Source organism: Manis pentadactyla, chromosome 9, assembly GCF_030020395.1.
Source record: "Manis pentadactyla isolate mManPen7 chromosome 9, mManPen7.hap1, whole genome shotgun sequence".
Lineage (NCBI taxonomy): Eukaryota > Metazoa > Chordata > Mammalia > Pholidota > Manidae > Manis > Manis pentadactyla.
This window is the reverse complement of record NC_080027.1, coordinates 34,455,533-34,475,899: the sequence shown is the minus strand read 5'-3', so window position 1 is coordinate 34,475,899 and position 20,367 is coordinate 34,455,533.

Here is a 20,367-nt window from a genome sequence, read left to right as displayed (position 1 = left end):
ATCAAAACTGTGTACTAAGTCATCGACACAGCTAATGTCTAATGATAATGAACACAATTAAAAATCATCATCCTCGTCCACTTACACACCTTTCTATAATTAATAACCTATTGCTGGTGTGAGTTTTCCTATATTGCCCTCCTCCAGACACATTTCAATTCATGTGGAAGACAACTAGAATTAAGCCTGAAATTCAATTTTTTACAAGAGAATGCATCAAATCCTTTGATAAAACCAACACTTGCATCATTTATACAACTTCAGTTATGCTGCCCCCTAACAGAAGGCTAGTATGTGTAGCAAGGTTCTTGTGTCTTCTTTTGCAGACATGTTTTTGGCTTTTGGTCTAAACACAATTTCAGTGGGTGTTCTCAAAGTGCCAGGCACTGGGACATGTGTTCTTATCCTTGCCATTTTACTGATGCTTCAGAACAGCTCGGTGAGGAAACAGATGCATTTCCCCATTTATAGACAAGCACACTGAGCCCTTCTTTCTTTTTCATATGCTACCGTCCCTGCTAGAGATGCTCTTTTCTCCAATTTTTTGGCTGATCAGCAACTTGTTCATCTTTCAAAATTTAACACAAGTGTTACACTTCTTAAGAGATAAAGAGTGCAGGCATATAGAATAGTGCTTAAGAAAGTGGAATTTGGAACTACATGGTTTGGATGTGATTGTGAACCCTGACATTTACTAGCTGTGTGACTTGGTCACATTATTTAACTTCTTTGCTCCCCAGGTTTCCCATTTAGAAAGGGGGGACATTTGGAATATACATGGTATTTATCATTCTCCTTTGCACATAGATGTGCTACTTGTGAAAAAATGCCTTTAAGGTGGAGGATGGGAGATGTAGAAGGCAAAGTGGAAGAAGTCCAGATCCTTGTCACTCTGAACATCAATGTGAATGAGAGAGAAAACAAGCAAAGAAGTCTATTATATGTAAGCCGCTTTTACTTGGGGTTTTCTATCTAGTTAAATCCATTCATATGACTAAGAAGGAAGGAAGAGAATCAGGAAAGAAGGTGCAGCCAGGAATAAAGAATGTGCATTTATCTTAAATTCACTTATGCTGGATTACTGAGGATCAGAAACGCTCTTCTGTGGATGAAGCACATGGATGTGACTTTTAGCACCACCTACAAGACCCTGCATTCTGGAATTCTCATTTTCCTTTCCAGAATCATTTTCCAGATTTTACTCTGTTCCTGAGCGGACAAGGCTCTCAACAATTTAGGATTAATTTGTGTATTTATATCTGCCCGTTCTACCAGAGAGTGACCACTATGGACACAGGGTCCCTGTCCATCTTCATTTTGGTGACTGACTACCTAGAACTCTGTAAAATGTCTGGCAGATGGAAAAAACTCAATAATAGTGTGTCCTTACCCTTGTATGTTTTTGGAAACTTTTTATAAATTTCATGTTCAAGTTATAAACAAGCATCAAAATATATTTAATGAATGAATAAGCGAAAATGATCTAGATATTTCACTAGATGTTACAGAAACAGTTGCTCATTTAATTTTGATGGCAACCCTATGAGTTGGATTTTTACAAGAGGCCCTGAATCATGAGGCTAACATTTGGAATAAACTAACAAGTAACTGAAACTAGATTGGACCACGGGTCTGTCTCATGCATTATTTATTATTCTTTAATTCTCCACAAAGTTCACAAAGATGAGAAACCCCAAGAAGGTACAAAATGTTCCCTTTCTACCTGTCTTTTGCCATCCAAGCATAATACTGGTAGCACAATTTCTTCTTCCCAGAAGAATCAAACCAAGGAGTATCCTCAGAATCAGCTAAAGTAGATTATCAATGGTTTTGAGCCTATTTGATCACTATTCTGTAGCAATTCTAATTTTATATATATATGTATACACACATATATTTACACACACACATGCACATATACATAATAACATATATATATCATACATGAGTTCACATATTTATATATGTACATATGTAGGTATGTGTATATAAGAAATCCTACCCTAGCAGCATATTTGGCATATTACAGAGCAGATGGGAAGAGAGGATAGTGAAAAGATTAACTGGCAACTTCTGTTCACCAGAAATAAAAGCATGTGGTCCCCTTTATGGTGAGGGAGTGAATTCTCCTTGTTAGCATCGGTTCACAAAAAGATGCTGGACTGGGTTCAGTTTTCTTGGTTTCTTGATCCAAATGGCATTCATCTTCTCTTTTGTATTGAGACAGGACAGTGCCGTGAGCTAATGGAGTCAGATCATCTGTGTTCCACTGCAGTTCCACCCCTTACTGGCCATGATGACTGCGGGGAGGCTGTTTAAACTCTGCACTTTAATTTTCTCATCTGTGCAAAAGAGAATAATAAGAGCACCTACCTCCCAGGGTTATTCTGAGGATTAAATTGGATAGTTCAGTAACCCTACATTCACTAGATGTTACATGCACTAGATGGGTTAGTAAACTATACTAGCCTCTCACACAGAAATTCCATCAGAAATCAAGATCTGCCATGAGGTAGTCTGGAGAGGTAAATGCGTATCATTTCCAGGACTAGAGGACAGGCAATATATATGGTATCTAGCAAGTCACCTGGTGCATAGAATGTGCTTCCTTTCTTATTAGAAAATGATTCCTAGAATGCAGCCCAGAAGTAATTAGCTCACTAGGAAAGCAGGCTGTGAGAATGTGGGTTCTAGCTAATCCCCATCATGACAAGGATGTCACCAGGGTTAAAAAGTGCCCAAATCTTTTAAGACTGCTGATTGGGGATTTCAAAAATGGTGTCCTCTGCTTCCTGGCCACATCTACTATTGGGTTTGGATTTTCTCTGAGCAAGAGGATATCGATAGAGCAGATAAAACTGATTCCATATCCTTTACCATTCTCTCATGACAATTGGTTAGCACCCAGCCATGCCTGCAGGATTTTCTGAGTCACATTGAGCTGTAGGGCTTCTTTTAGTAAAGAAGGTGTGCTAACACTCATCCACATACTCCACAGCAAGCTTGGACTCCTGTTAGGGAAAGCAGTGTTTTCCTCACTCTGCTCCAATAATTGTTGCTGAGGGTCTTCTAGTTAATAAGAATCTGATGTCTGGCTATGAAATTAGACATATTGGCACTGAGACCCCAACCCTGATGTATCTCAACTGTGTGATGATGGGCACTAGCCTTTGTGAACCTCTGCACTTGTAAAATCATCTTTATTGTAGGTCTATCACAAAGTTGTAAGGACAAGGAAGTAAAATGGGAAATTCTGAGATCAAAAACTAAAGATACTATGCAAACTTTAATCATAAGTATAGTTATTTTAATTCTCTCCATCTTTTGGGAGTTATATCTAAAACTCTGCCTTCATTGATGACTCCAAATCACAATGATTTGCCCTTCTTGGAACTCCTACTAAACAATATACACTTTGTAGCAACTGATTTTTTCTCTAAGGATTTTATATTCATTCTGTTTTCCTCCCTAAAGCCCACTCCAGGTACAGATGTGTCATTTCTTACCTGGTTGAATTCTCCCCCATACTTATGCAATACTTAGCCCTCTTAGGAGTTCAATAAATACATAGTTGACAGAGCTTAAGATTTAAATTGATTTTGAAGTCCAGTTCTCAGCACAATGTGTACAGCCCAGGAGACCATCCACCATTCTCACAGCCCGTGTTCCAGTGGCAACGAGAGTCACCGACAGCTAGAAACCATGCCGGTCATGCCATTTGCCTTTGCTCCCTGTATTCCTTTTACCAGGATGATTCTTCCTATCCTTTCCACTCACACTCTTCTTTCAAGGCTCAGATCAAATCTTGTTTTCTTTGGCTGATCTTCCTTAGAGAGCATTAGTTGCTACCAGTGCATGTCATCAGTACCCACAATGTCACCATCATTTAAAACAGTGCATACATCACAATATAGCTATTTCAGGCCCATCTTTTCCTCTAAACTCTGATTTTCATAAGAACAGGGACTACAGCTTTAAAAAAAGTTATATATATATTACAAATATATATAATATATATATATGTAATAGGTACATTAGATTTGGCACATCACATAATATATACTTTGTTAAACTGGATTGATTTCATTTTCTGTTATGGACTTTTAAAAAAAATCTACAATGAACGTTTTGAATTGATTAGCATGTGAATGAATACCGACATCTTATTCTTTTTGGCTGCTTAAGCGTCTGTCATTCTCCCTGATTTAGGCTAACATCTGGGTTATTTTAGCTTGATTTATCAGAATGCTTCCCCACCAGATCTGTGGCAACCAGCTGGCAGACCTTATCAATCTGACTGCTCCTGGTTCCACCTCAACCTGTCAGTTCAGGTGCCTTCAGGATTACAAATACTAAATCTGATCCTGCTTGAGAATCTGCGAGTACGGTCAGAGCTATTCAATTTACTTAAATCTGAGAAGTGCTAAAATCCTTGTTTTTATTTACACATGGAAACAGCTTCCTCCAGAACTGAGCTAATAAAAAGCTAAATGCAAAATCCCTAATCAGAAAGACCTTGGTTCTGGCATTCACTTAAGTTTTTTTATTTGGGGCAAGTTGCTTAATCCACTGAACTACAGTTTTCCCCTCTGTAAAATGGGAGATAAAATTGGCTTGCTGTGAGGATCACATGATGATGTTTTTAGCATGGTAGTGAGCACATAATAAAATCTCAATAAATGATAAATCTTCTTAAAGCTATGAGTCATCTTAACATTCTCTAAAGGTGACAATGTTCTAGGCTTGTGTTAGGGATTGACATCGACTATGAAAGCAGAGATGACTAAAGGGACGCTTACTCTCAAGGACTTCAGTCATGTTAGAGCAACAGTAAAATACATTTTCATATGTATAACAGGGTGATTTTGGAGCAATGCTGGAGGTATACAGAGGGTGGAAGAGTATGGAGGACCGAGAAATAATCCAACCTCATGAGTTAAGGAAGGGTCCCTGGGAAATGAGGCAGTTTAAGGAGAATGACCACACGCACTGAGTAACTTTGACTCTTCAGATACACTCAGCTCCATCAGCGAGGCTCAAAAGCACCCCACCCACTGGAGTGAGTCCAGAGGGAGCTCAGTCCCACCCGTTCAGGCTCACAAGCACTCACAGCCCTGCTGCCACTACAGATTTGAGTCTGACAGAACTGATCTCCTGATACCTTCTCTCGCTGTTTTTGCCCTCCGATGCAAGAAGCCCTAGATGCAGAGGTCACCCTCATCTCCTAGGTTCTTCTGCCCATAAAACAGAACCTCTTGCTCCATTCTCTTTCCTACCTTCAAATCCTCTGCTGAGCCCTCTGGAATTCGGATTCTATCATGAGCAAAATCTCCCATGCCCTCCAACTGTTCTCTAGATGTTTCCTTCAACTGTTCCTCTTATAGAAAAGGGTCTTCCACTCAGCTCCCAAGGCCTCTGCATCCCATACGACCCTTGACAGTAGGAATCTTTTCTGGTCTCACACGGGCCTTGGACCACTGGGCTGAGAGCTGCGGTCAGTGTCTCCCTGCTCCTCATTGCCATTTCCAGACCATTCTCATGCCACACTCCAGGGTGTCTGGAGCTGGCTGGAACCGACTTGCAGGAGCTTATTGTGCACATCTCTTCCCACCTCTGGTGGTAGTCTGTTAGTTGTTTGGAGGCACTGGTGCAATGTACATCATGGAAATTGATATACACTAAAAAGCAGGGTTATTTTGTTTTGTTCTCCAGAGAGCTGGTTGTTATACATTTATGGGCACATCACTGCCCTACTCCCTGAAAATCTCCAGCTTGGATCCCACTGTTGTTTTTTCCCGGTTCATTGCCATTCTCTTCAATATTACTCTGTCTTACTACTTAGATATTTTAATATATATGTAGACAGACAATGTTTTTAATGATCTCCTCCCAGCTCTGTGAGCTCAACTCTCTCCTCCAAATATATCGTCCTGTAGCCGACCTTAGCCACTTTCTACCTAGATCTCAATCAATCTTATTTACTATAACTGCAATATCTCTATAAGGTCAAATTAATGCACCTACTTTCTGACGCCATTTCCTAACTTTCCAGTTTACTATCTTTAGTACACCCGACGCAGTAATCCCTTACCCCTCACCAGGACCTCCTATCCCTTTACATAACCGCTTTATCTCTGTCCCTTACCCATTTGAAGTTCTACTTTCCTTCCTGACACAGCTTGACTTCTATGGCCAACATGTTAATCACTTCTTTGCATAAAGGCATAACTTTCTGACCTCTCTCATTGTTTGCAGGATTAACTTGGAAAAACCCTTTTGAAATCCATCTCTGGACTTACTCTTTGCCTATACCTGGCAGCTAACTGTCACTAAAGAAAAAACAAACAAGCAAGCAAACAAAAAATAAACAAAACACATAGCCAACATACAAACACACAACCAGACTTACTCTAGATGTTTCTAGATGTTTCCTTTAAGTTATGACTACAGGCTTCAAGCTAACTCATGATTGCCAGACATACTTGTGCATTCCTAACCCATTAAGTTTTTCACTACCCTAGCATTTCTTCTCCCTCCTGTCTCACCATTTTTTCCTGTTTATATTAGGTTACTCTCCCTGGCTTAACTTCATGTTTTTATTTCCTTCATAATGAAAGAGAAAATCCTTTGTAACCCATCTTTGCTTTACAGCTACCTTTACATTTAAATTCCTTGAAAGGATTGCCTGTATTATCTCTGGCACTTTTCCTCAGTTTCAGACTAGTCCAGATAGACTTCTATCCTTGCCACTGAAAGTGATGGTATGAAGACCACCTACAACATACTTGTTGCCAAACCCAAATCCAGTCGTCAGCCCTTGTACCTCTAAGGAACTACCAGCGCCACCAGGTACTCACTGCCTCCACCATATACCATGCATCTTGCTTTTCCTCCTGCCTTATTTTTGCTCCATCTCAGTCTCCCTTACTGGATAATCCCCTTCTCTCTGACTTCGTAAGACTGGGGGATCTGAGGGCTTAGTCTTTGGTCTTCTTTTTCTCTCTCTTCTCTCACACCCATGGTGACCTCTAGGCTCATGGCTTTAAATACCATCCTTATGGCAATGGCTCTCCAATTTGCAGTTTCAGCCTCGAACCCTCCCCTGAGCTCCATCCAAACTCATATAGCAAAGCACCTATTCAACACCTGCACTGATAAAATAGCCACCTCGAAGCTTCCATGCCCCCAAATGAACTCCTACTCCTAACTGGTGAAGTGGTTCAGAACAAAAATTAAACCTGTCCTGTTCTTCTATTTCATTCACACACCCCCTTCAATCCATCATGAAATCCTGTTGCCTCTATCTCTGCAATATATCCAGAATTTGACCACCTTTCTCACTCCCACTAGACTCATTCTCACTTCTTGTCGGATTTCTCCAATGGTCTCCCCCTGCCTCCAGCCTTACCGCTTTACAGACCATTCTTAAATTAGCAGCCAGAATTATCCTTTCAAAACATAAATCAGATCTTGCCACAACTCTCCAGTGGCTCCCTATTTCTAAAGTAGAAGAAAAATCCCTTGCTTTAGCTTGTAAGTTTCTTCTCACTGTATCAATCTTATTTCATGTTTACTACACTCCCTTTAACTCACTGCGACCCCCTTGTTTACAATAACATACTGAGGAGGAACCCAACTTGGGCCTTTTGTAGTGGCTGCTCTCTCTGCCTGGAACACTGTTGTCACAGTATCTTCCATGTTATCTTCTTTACCTCCAGGGAGTCTTCGCTTAACTCTTACTTTCCCAGGGGAAGCTACTCAGACTATCCTACTTATAGTTACTTCTCCACCACCTTCCCTGCTCCGTCTCCAGCAACTGCATCACTCATACCCCCCATGCTCTCTCTTTTCCACAGCCCTTATGACATTCTACCATGCTGGGTCACTTCCTTGTTGATTATATTATTGTCTGTGTCCCCCTGCTGCCATGCAATCTCCAAAAGGGCAGGACATTTTTGTATTTTTTTTAACCTCTAATTTGTATTTTTCACTCTGGATTTCTTCAGGAAAGTGTTTGGCATGTGATAGACTCCCAAAAATGTTTTCTGAATGAATAGGTACCCGAGATGAATTTTTAAAAAATGCACAAGAATTAGTCTAGGAAAGTTGTCTCTCTCCTTTAAAATGTTCAGGTCTCTAACGGCCTTATTATTTAGTGATTTTACTGTCTGCTTTTGTGCCATAAAAAAAAATCCATGTTAGAAGCTGCATTTCAGAGTTTGTTGGTTTGTTTTTGTTGTGTCTGTTTGTCCAAAGTGTTGTTAAATTTCCTTCAGTTCACGATGGAAATTTTAAAAAATATCTGCCATTGTATATTGGATACTAACACTTTTCAGTCATGTATTAGAAAAACTAAACTTCACTGGAAATCAATTTATTCAGTTGTAAATGCATTTAAATTTACTTTTAAGAATTGAAAAAATAAAAGAATAATTTGTGGCAGGAATTAGGCATTTAGATGTGGTAGAAGTTAGTAAATAAATATATACATATAAGGGGAATGAATTGATGAATGAATTATATAGCCAGTATAAATAAATATGACATGTTTTATGAGACTTTATGGAGATTTCACTGGAAAATAAATATTAAAAATAATTTTTATTAAAGTCATTTTGGTTAGCATTTTGAATAATATAAAAGCTAGCAGATATTTTTCTCTATGCTTATACCACATAAGTCATATACTTACTTTATTAGATGACAATATCTTGAGATATGAAAAGTCTGATCCATGTTTATGACAAAAGACATCCAATTTGTAGACCCACAAGAAGAATTATGTATATATTGTACATTTGAATGTTACATTGATGTATCTATACAAAATAGTTGTGACTGATATGGGAAATAAATGAGAGTCAGATATTTACTGTGTGGTTTTTAATTTAATCAATGTTTCCTTCTATAGCCCAAATGATTTTCTTTTTCTTCTCCTTAATGCATGTCATACAATGTGAAATCTACAATGCTCTAGTAATTTGAATTATATGACATTGACAAGTAGATATAATAATATTAAGAAAGTTAGATCACACTGTTAAATGCATATCCTTCCCCCTCAATTCAAGCATGTAGATTGTGACCTTATAAGGTTAAAGTGCTTTATAATTAAAAATAAGGTAAAACTGGACTATCCTTACTCTCAACCCGTCAGTGTATTGGATCCCATCTCAGGTACCATAAGGTGAGAATGTGAAAATCGCAAAACTGATGCCTATTAAGTAGCATCTTGGCTCGTGATGAATTTGACCCAAAGAATGTTTCAATCATTTTTATATAACATTCACTTGTATTATTCACATTCTTCCTGATACTCAGATGTTTCCATTGTGAAGTTCCTGGCAAAACAATAGTGGATAAATGTTGAAGATGGGCAGAAAATGCCTGAGAAGCAGAGAGTCTGCAGCAGTGGCAAAGCATAGCCCATCATCAAAAAACTTTGAAAGATCTAATACTTGCCCACAAGACTCAGTTCGGACCAAACCAGAGCAAAGAAGGGGACTATATCTTTGCCTGTTAGTGTGACCATGCATAAAAATGTAATAATATTATATATGCTGCTATGGGCAGCAAATGGGACAGAAAATATGAAAGTTTAGGGGAAAAAAATCTATTATACAAACATGGGAAGCACAAATTATAACAATGATACCAAAGAGAGGGTTTTTTTTCTTGATGCTAGCTCTCTATATTTTTTAACCATAGGAGGTAGATATATTAAATGACTTTGACCTAACGTGAAATGTAGAGGAGCATGTGAAGAAAACAATGAATCTGCAGTCTGACTCATCTGCTGAGAATCCTTGTCTCAAAACTTCCTATCTGTGGGATCTTGTGCAAGTGACTCAGCCTCCTCATGAGGCATTCTCCTTTTTAATTAAAGAAAGATTATGTAGCATATAAATAAATACATATGTTATCAATCAATGTGTGGCTGGAAGGGTAAATGACATAATGAGTATAAATACATCCAGCATATGGTAAGTGCTCAGTGAGTGCTACCAATCTTCCTTCCTTGGGAAAGGAACTTAAGTACTGTACAGGAGCCATAATCCATAGGCATCAATTCTGTTTACATGGATTGTTCAGTAGGAATTACAATAGCCTGGTATCTTATAACCTATAGCCAATTTTGGATACTAGAAGGATAAAATATACTTACAGAGCACTTAGCTCTGTGCCAGCTACTGTCTGGGGTATGTTAGATGTATCGGCTTCTTTAATTCTCACACCACCACCCTAGGTAGATTATATTATTTTACAGATGAGGAGAATGAAGCATAGGAGCCACAAAGTTTCCTAAACTCATACAGTTAAAAGGCAACATAGCCAGGATGTGAAGCCACTCAGCTAGCGTTGGAACCCACACCCCTAAAATCTATACTTCCCTGCCTCTCTTTAAGCATCTCTCTTAGCATTTACAATAGTCTGCATTGCAGCAAGGAGACAACAAGGCCAAGTGTTTTATGGATGCTGGATTCTGGAAGTCTTTTCTATTCTGGTTTACAACATGTTGGCACCTTCCATGTAATGCAGATCTAGCATGGGGAATCCATAACTGAGACAAAGAGAGCTGGGGTGTGATGTGGAAAGGGAAAACGAATCCTTAACTTTCTCAAGCATATGATCCTACATTCCTAACATATGAACAGGAATAGGGGCTTCTCATCTATCTTATATTCTATATTTATCCTTTTCACAGGTTCCCCTTACATTATAAACCCCTAAGGGCTCCCTATTGCTTTCCAGATGATGCCTAAACTTTTTCTGTCCAACTTTTTTGAAGAATGACTGACAAATAAAATTGCATATACTGAAAGTGTACAATGTGATGATTTGATAAACACACACATACATATATATATATATATGACATAAATATCATAAAATATTTACCACAATCAAGTTACTTAACACATTCAAAACCTTAAATAGTTACCTTTAGGTGTGTTTGTGATGAAAACACTTAAGATCTACCCCCTTAGCAAATTTCAAGAGCACAATACAGTATTGTCAACTATAGTCATCATGCTGCACATTAGATAATCAGAATTATTCATCTTATACTGAAAGTTTTTACTTATTGACCAAGAACTCACTATTTCCTCCACCCTCTAGCTCCTAACAATCAACATTGTACTTTCTGTTGATACAAATTTCACTTTTTCTTTGATTCTACTTTTAACTGTTACCATACATAACTTTTCTTTCCCAGTCTGGTTCATTTCACTTAGCATAATGCATTCCATGTTCAATCATGTTGCTGCAAATGGCAGAATCCTCTTCTTTTTTAATGCTGAGTAATATTCCTGTGTGTGTGTGTGTGTGTGTGTGTGTGTGTGTATGTGTGTGTCTGTGTGTCTGTGTGTCTGTGTGTCTGTGTGTCTGTGTGGGTGTCTTAACCTACTCATCCACTGATGGACACTTAAGATAGTTCCTATGCTTTGTACTTTGGCTATTGTGAATAATGCTGCAATAGCATGGAGCCCATGTATTTCTTCAAGACAGTGATTTAAATTCCCTAGGATATATTTCTGGAGATGGGATTGCTGGGCCATATATTAATTAGATTTCTTTTTAATTTTTTGAGGAACCTCCATACTGTCTTCCAAAGAGGCTGTACCAATTTACATTACCACCAACAGTGTACATGGGCTCCCTTTTCTCCACAGCCTCACCAACATTTGTTATCTCTTGTCTTTTTGATAATAACCATCCTACCAGGTGCGAGGTTTTGTGAAGCCTAAACTTCTCAGTGTGCCAGTGCAGGCTGTGCCCTGGAACTGTGTTACTAGTTTCATTCACTGCCTCCCTTCTGTTTCTTTCCACACATACTTTAGTCACCATGGGAACCAGTGATGGTCCTTAAATACTGCTAATGTGTCATGCAGCTGCACCTGGCTGCTGTAACACTGTTTGGTATAGAAGGCAACTTGGTGAACTCCTACTTATCCCTCAAAGGACATTCAAATATCACCTCCTCTGTGAAGATTTTCCCAGATCCTCCTAGAAGAGGTAATTCTGTTTGCCTACACTAGAGTGCCTTCATTTCAACTACTGCATGGATCATTGTAATCAATTGTTTTAATGACTGTTTTTCCCAGGAGGATATGAACTCTTCCAGAAGAAGAACCACACCTCATTCATCTAAATTTCTCCACTACTTGATAATTTGCTTGGTACATAATCAGTTCTCAGTATATGTTTATAACATGGAGAGGGATTAATTATATCAGAAGCACATCTAGGGGGAAAATTATACATTCTTTTATAATGTTCTGAAGAGAAAGCAGTAAAGATGCTAAAGAAATCATAAAAGAAAACAGTACACTAGACAAATTATTTAAAGAGAAGTATAAGCACCAGAATTTGACAGGATTATTTTCAAATGTTTAGCCTTTTCATCAGGACTAGTGATGACATTATAGTGATAAGAACATAAGGTGGGCTTTGTGGGTCTTAGACAGTTAACCTCCACTGACTTTGTAGCTATGAGAGGTTTGGCTAGATATATGCTTCCTCCACACTTTTTTCAGCTGAGAAGTGTGCATAGTAATACCTAATTCAGGACTGGGTTGGGGTAAGGGGTTGTATGGTAATGAAATATTAAATGCTTAATATAGATCTTCACCATTATTAAGAGCTTTATTCAATAATATGACATGGTGCTTTGTGAATAAAATAATAATGATAAAAGATTAGTGAGGGGATATAGAATCTTACTGTGTAGCAAGATACAATGGGAAAATGCACTGGTGGTTTGGATGGAAGCTTTATAAGGTTGCTGACTTCAGATAGAATAATTAGGGAGGGTTTCTCTGAGGAGATACCAAGTGAGTTGAGATATGAAGGATGAGAACAAGCTCACCATTTGAAAAGCTAGCAGCATTCCTGATGGTAGACAGCAAGGGCAGATGTCTAAGGGAAAAGAACTGTGTGCATTCGACACCTAAGAAAGACCAGCTTGATGAGAACAAATGGACTAAAGGGCATAGTTCACACTGACTGCCCCTACTTCTCTCCAGAGAAGCACTGCCTACGTTTTCCAGCATGGCCCCCTACTTCTATCCCCACCCTTTGTGTCTGTTCTCCACCAGCAACCAAAGCCAACCACATAGTATTAGCTTCCTCTTTCAGCCCTGCAATTTCTGCTCACATTTAGAACTCAAAGTCTTCATCATTGCCTATGAGGCACTATATATTACACCCATGACTCATTTCTGACCTGATTTTTGTACTTTTCCCCTTGCACATTCAGCTTCAGCCACACTGACTTCCTTACTGTTCTTCAAATATTCCTAGAATGATCCTGCATCAGGAACTCTGTACTTCCAAATATCCATACGAACAGCATTCCTCACCACAGGTCTCAGCTCAAGTCGCCTTCTCAAACGTCCCCTCTGATCACCTTCCTCTGCCACTCTCTATTTCTATACTTTACTTCTTCTTTCTACAATGTATAAGTCTCAGCATTATATATTTATATATATGTATATTGAATTTATGAATACAATAATTATATTTATTGTATATTTGATTACTTATTTGTCTATTGTCGGTCTTCATTGTAATCCTAAACAATGAAGACATAACTTCTTATTCATCCCCTATGATAATCAATATGTATTGAATATATGTGTGATACATTAATACATCTTGTTTCTATTTTGGTAGGCTATGCGTCACATGTCAGCAGAGCACAGCAGGCCTCCCGAGGAGTCCTTACTGAAGAGGGGCTTGAGAAAGATTTCTGAGAAGAGGTGGCATATGAGTCAGGTTTTGAAAAATGAGAAGTCTTTCACAAAGTTTGGCTGGGCAGGGAAAATAGGAAGAGAAAAAGCAACTGATTAGAGGAAACAGTATGTGTAAAGGCACAAGATCAGTCCTCACAGGGAGGGATGAGATTCACAGAGTGGCTGGAGGAATACAGAGTCCATAAGAAGGATGAAGAGTAGCAAAAGAAAAAAGCCAGTTGGGCTAGATAATGGTGTGTTCAGTCACCATAGTAAGAAAATTATGCTTAATCTTTTGGGTACTGGAAAACTGGTTATAGTACATACCATTTATAATATGATTTCCTACAAAGAAAACCATGGGAAAAAAAAAAACCTGTTAGGTAACCAGGAAAGCAAATGGGAAGTTTTCTTTCTTCATAGATCTGTGTCACTGGCCATGTATTTGCACATGTCTCTGCCATGGGGGTCCTCATGCCTGTCATTACCCAGTATCGGTAGAACTCATCACGTCAGAGAGATTGCAGACTTGGTCTGGAGCTTCCAAGGCTATCTTCTATCAGACACCAAACAATGTTCATAAATTCTCTCTCCAGAAGGAAGAACCCAGCACAATGTCTCCGTTCCTTTGATCATTTTCAGTAGCGCACCCACATGGCGCTTTTATCTTTCACTATCCCACTGCCACACAGGAAATAAATACATGATGGGAACACGCAAAGTCTGTCTGCTTCTAAAACACTGCTGTCACTCCCCCATTCATTTTCCTCTGTTCTTGTTTGACTGCCAGGGAAGGGAGTAACAGAAGTGAGGCCCTCAGTTGATACTTTGGTATCTACTCAGCCTTCACAATTCCGCCCACCCAAAACTGACAGATGTTCTAGAAAGATATAGATGGGATACAGGAAATTTTCTTAAATTAAAAGAATAATAAAGGAAAAGAAATAAATAAATAAGGTTCTGGCAGATATTAGTCTTGGGGACTGGAGTTTATAGTTCCTTTAAAAGCAAATTTAGCACTAACTTAGCCAGGATAAAGATAAAATAACATTATATTTATGTAGTATTTTCATATTTTTTCTAAGATCATCTACATCTACCTGGGGCAATGTGGTATAGTAGTTAGCAACAAGCATATTGGAATAAGGCAACCATGGATGGATGTGAAGTTTGGTACCACGACTTACTAGCTGTGTGACCTTGAACAAATTATGGAAGCTCTCTCAATTTCCATCCTCTCATCTGTAAGATGAGAACAATATGGTAATAAGTATTCTCACTGAATTGTTCCAAGGGTTAAACAAAATAATGTGGCTATGTAGCCCTTGTAATATGTAAGCAACCCCGTCTTTCCTGTTTCCTCCAGTTCCCTCACTGAGGGCTCTGCCTGGTGTCACAGCAGTAGCACATCCTAGGTCTAATGGTACTGCACCCCCATTGCCAGTCTCCTCAGGAATCTCACATGGATTTTTGTGGGAGAGGTAAAGGAATGTGTAAAAACCAATTTTTCTTCTCCCACTTCCTTTTGGTATCTTGAGTAGTAAGACTTGGGAGCTGCACTTGAGACCTGTATGTTGTGCCTTCTGTCTAGAAGCTTCCTCAGTCCTCGATGAGGAAAGGAGACCTTGGTCATGTGATGATGTCAGACTCAAGGCTTTAAGAAGAAAAAAAGAAAAATGGGTTTCTTTTGGTTTCTTTCAGTCCATGTCAACAGGTATCAAATAAGCAGGGATTATGTGCAGAAGAATTAATCAAAAATGACAGACAGGAAGAAGCCCTCTGTTTTGCATCTCTGGAGCCCAATGACTGGCAGTTTATACATCAAGCACAGGGTTGAGAACCCACATGACTTAAACGAGATCCTTTACTTTTCTATACATGCTCTCTGACATGTGGTTGTCCAGCCCAGGTTGGATTTCATAATTTGTTCAACCAGTAAACGTGTATAGAGTGTCTGCTCTGTCTTGGTCCTAAGGATAAAGAAACGTAAAAACTCAGTCTGTGCCTTCAACACAGTCAATCTTTATGAAGGAAGCAGACATAAAAGAGATTTGTATAAAGGGAGGTACAAGGCATTATGGAAACACAGCAAGGAAAGGAACAAGAAGGAGGGACACCTCCAGGGGTGGGGAACTTGCTATCTGACTGAGGTAGAACTCACCTGCCACATTTAGAGTTTCAGCTTTATGACTGACACACTGAGATTGTTCCCTGTTTACACCGAGGCCATCTTGACCCTGTGCCATTGAAGGCATGAGATGAGTGAAAGTAAAAGGTGGGAGGGAGGGACTCTGAAGCGTCTAAGCATCAACCCCCCTTCATTTCACTGGCGCTCCTCTGCCTACTTGGCAGTTATCCTGTCATCTTTGATCAACCATGTAGAGGAGGAAGTTAAAGGTAATTAGCATGCAATAACTCTCCTCCTCGCTCTTTTAAAATCTAAACTGAATGCTTATGAGTGAGCCTCTTCTGAGATAGCTGATAAGAGAGCCACAGTATTAATCCATGCTGCATTCACTAACACATGTCATCATTGTGTATCTCTGTTTTAACTGGGTTTAATTTTATTGAGAAAAGCATCAAGTTGAGCCTAAAGGGTGTGTGTATGTGTGTGTGTGTGTGTGTGTGCATGCAAGGTGGGACAGAAAACAGCATCAGCAAAGCAGAGAGTTCTTATTACTGTCCCTCATTCATGTGGTTTCTATTATGGGGCCACTAACATCAATTATATGCCTTCTACATTCTAGACACATAGACACTGAATATACAGTGTGTGGTAGATACTAAAAAAAAAAAATGGAAAGAAGAAGAAGAAGAAAATACATAGTCCCTGTCCCCTAGGAGATATAGTTAAATGGTGGGTATCAAGCTATAAACAGAAACATTAATGTAAGCATAGCTGCTGAGGGAACCCAAGGGAGGAAGATGGGGGAATGAGGCAGGGCTAAGCTAATGCTAATGGGATGCATAGGAATTCATCTGTCCACAGAGGGCCTCCAGACAGGGGAACTGCTAAAGCATGGCGTGGGATTATGAAGTCGGGTGGTGAAAGCCCTTGGAACCCTTCCCTATTAATAAAGGATCAAACAGAAGCCAGAAGTAGCAGAAAAGGGGGCTGGAGAGATGGGTTTGCTATTCACCATTTCACTTTAGCCTTACAATAACCCTGTGAACAGGAACCATTTTTTTTTTTTAACAAATGAAACTAAGGTCAGAAAAGTGACTTGACTGAAATTTTACCTGTTTAATGGGGATTTTGGACACAGTTCTGCCTGACTCTGAATTTCTTACTCGACATCTTATGCTGCCTGCATGTAAAGCAACTGATGTAACTCTAAAACATGAGACTTTTATATCATGATACTGAAGAGAAGATATTGAGATTTTAACCTAAATAAAAATGAAATGATTCTTTGCTTCAACACTAAAGGTCATAACTAAAAAGACATTTCATATTTCCACTACGTGGAATCTTCTTAATCTTTAAAATGGCTCTGAGGTGGATTTAGTAGGTCTTTTCCATAGTATCATAAAATCAAATATTATAACATCTCTCCAAAATGTATCTCCCTTTTAGTAGTTTTGCCTCTTTTGAGAACCTAGGGTAATTCAAAATAATAGAGACATCATAAATTAAGAAGAGTATAGTGTACACAATCAGTTATGCTAGTGATAAATATGGCAAATGAGGCCTGACTCAAAAAGGGAATTCAATCATTTCAAGGAATCAAAGTTCTGTACCATATACTCTAGGAAATGTTAATCTGGGTAAGTCTCTTTTACTTTCCTGTCAATATGGAGTTTATGAAATTTACAAAATAAAGTCCACTCAATCTTACCTGTATTATCAACACTGCTGAACAAAGATACAATTTCAAAAAACTTCACTAATGAACAATCTCTTATTTGTTTCCATAGTTCTCACTATTGTTAGATTTATTTTCTTCCTTCTATCCCTTATGCCATTGAATTTTTAGCTCATTGGATCCTCCTCTTCCTTATCCTTTCACTATAAATACTCTTAAAAACCCAATTATGGTGTCATGCTTTCAAAGAGAAATCATGCTTTCTTTGGAGTTCAAAAATCACTCCAGTGCTGATGACCTTCCCAGAGAGTCAGGCATACTTGTTATTTTTTAATTACTCTTATTCTATCATCTATTAACTTTTATTGGAATATTCGTATATGTGAATCTTTGACCCTTGACTGTAAGCTTTTTGAGAGTAAGGTCTGTTGTATTTCAGCTTTGTAAGTCCTGTGTAAACATTCACATTCATCAGACTGATAAACAAATGATTAAATCAATGACTGAGCAAATTAAATCTCTCAAAATTTCTTTCTAGTGCAAATTCTCCCCTCAGCCTAGCCATTAAACTCACATCAAGATACTCTTCATGTGCCTTGAATCTTTCTTTCCTGCCTGCCATGTCACAGTTAGCACCTGTTCCATGTTCTGTGCTCTCTCCGATTTCCTTGCATTGCTACTGTGTTGTAATTGGTTAGCAACATATCACCCATACAGATGATGAACTACTCCTAGGAGCTCCTGTATAAAGCCACCCTGAAGGGCCTTGGCGGTGCGGACTCGCTTTGGCACCGCCTTTTGGAGGGATGGACGGATTGCTGAGGATCCTTGCGCTCTTGTTATGCCTGCCATCCTCCAGCAAGTAGGACGGGAATGAAGCACAGGGTCACACTGCTGGTCCTAGAAGAGCACATGCACATGTCCACACTGCCCCTGCCAATGCTCCCCGCTTCTAGACACACTTGCTCCTAGAAAATCTCATCAAGTGTCCAGGTGACAAACGTATCACCCTGTGGTGATGGCTCTCACATTTACATCTCCAGCCACACTCCCTTCTGCAAATTCCACTCATATTCAACCCGCAAATTGATATTTGCTCTACAATGCAAATAAGCACCGGAAACTTAAACCGATAGCAAATGTCATTAGGGGAAGAATTTTTTCCTAAGGGAGAGTTTTTTAAGTGAGACTTGAAAATGCAAGCCCCCTACCCCCATGTCAATGTCAGCAAAGTAGTGCATCTTCATAAAATGGGGTTCAGGGGAAGATGAAATAGACTGCGGCAAACTGGAGTGCCTATGTCTCATTTAAAGGGGGAAGGCACTCTTCAGCTTCAGCTCCTTGTTGCTATGTGGGAATGCGGCCCAGTAATGTTACATCTTCTAACTTTCAAGAGATGCTAAAAAGAGATATTAATTTAAAACACTGAAGACAGGTCGGAGGGAAGGGGAAGAATCAGGAGAGAACAGAACAAAAAGAAAACACAACAGATCTACAGACTCTGGGCAAAACGGGTACGCAGTCTCAGGCCAGTAGGACAAATTAGCACAATATAGTTAATTTTCATGAACCCTTCTAATTGTGTGTATTTGAGTGGTCTGACAGGAGAAAATGTTTACCACAGTAAACCTGGAGTTGGTTAGGGTCCTGATTCATATTCAGCTCACATTCACTGAGAGTTTCTATATGCTACATAACATGTTAAACTCTTTTATTAATATGGTGATATTTTTAAAAATTTCATCAAATTAATACCTGAGCATAGCTAAAAATTCAAAATGTTCTACAAGTCTCTTTATGACAAACAATGATCTGAATCCTCCTTTCTCACATTTCATGTTCCACAGAGGCAAACACCCTTTAATTTTACCTCTGTATCTCTAATTTATGTTATTATATTGTTATTTATTGATTTCTACCTTCTGGCATTATCTATTTGCTTCCAACTATGGAAGAGGAGGATATAGGTCTCATAAATATTCCACTGTCCCCTATAAACAGACATACACACAATTCCCATCGCCCTCATCCATCCAACATACTTTTAACCTAAGTATTGTTAGTTCAATATTCAGTGTGTTTATGTTTGTTTGGCTAAGGAAAATCGATTCACTGCCTAGCCATGTAGTATAATTACATTTTTCTTTCTTGCCAAACTCTATTTTTTTTGTCTTAAGTTAATAAAATTTATGTGTTTTTATTTAGTTTTCTAGGCACTTCTTTTTAATTCAATTTCAAACTCATCCCAGTTGTCTACATCTCCTTTCAATATACAGCTAACTCTTGAAAAACATGGATTTGAACTGCATGCATACACTTACACGTGGGTTTTTCTCAATAAATGTATTGGAAATGCTTTTGGAGATTCATAAAATTGTCTTTCTTCTAGCTTACTTTATTATAAGAATGCAGTATATAATACATATAACATATAAAATATGTGTGTATCAGCTGTTTATGTTATTGGTAAAGCTTCTGGTCAATAGTAGGCTTTCAGTGGTTAAGTGTTTGGGGAGTCAAAAGTTATCCAGAGATTTTAGACTGCATTGGTGTCTGTGCCCCTAACCCCTGTGTTGTTCAAGGGTCAACTGTTTTCAAATGTATCCATTTCAGTGCCTTCAGGACATCGCTCATCTCTACAAGGCACTTTGTACCTTTTTCAAATAACATGTTGCTCTCTATCCTTGGTGACAGCTGTCATTCTGGAATCCCTCATCACTTCCCCACCTTTGTCTTTCCTCCTCATCCCCCTCCCCTTCTGTTCCCTTGAATTGGGTCGCACAACTCCAGAAACCCATTTCTATTCTTTCCTAGGTTACTCCTCA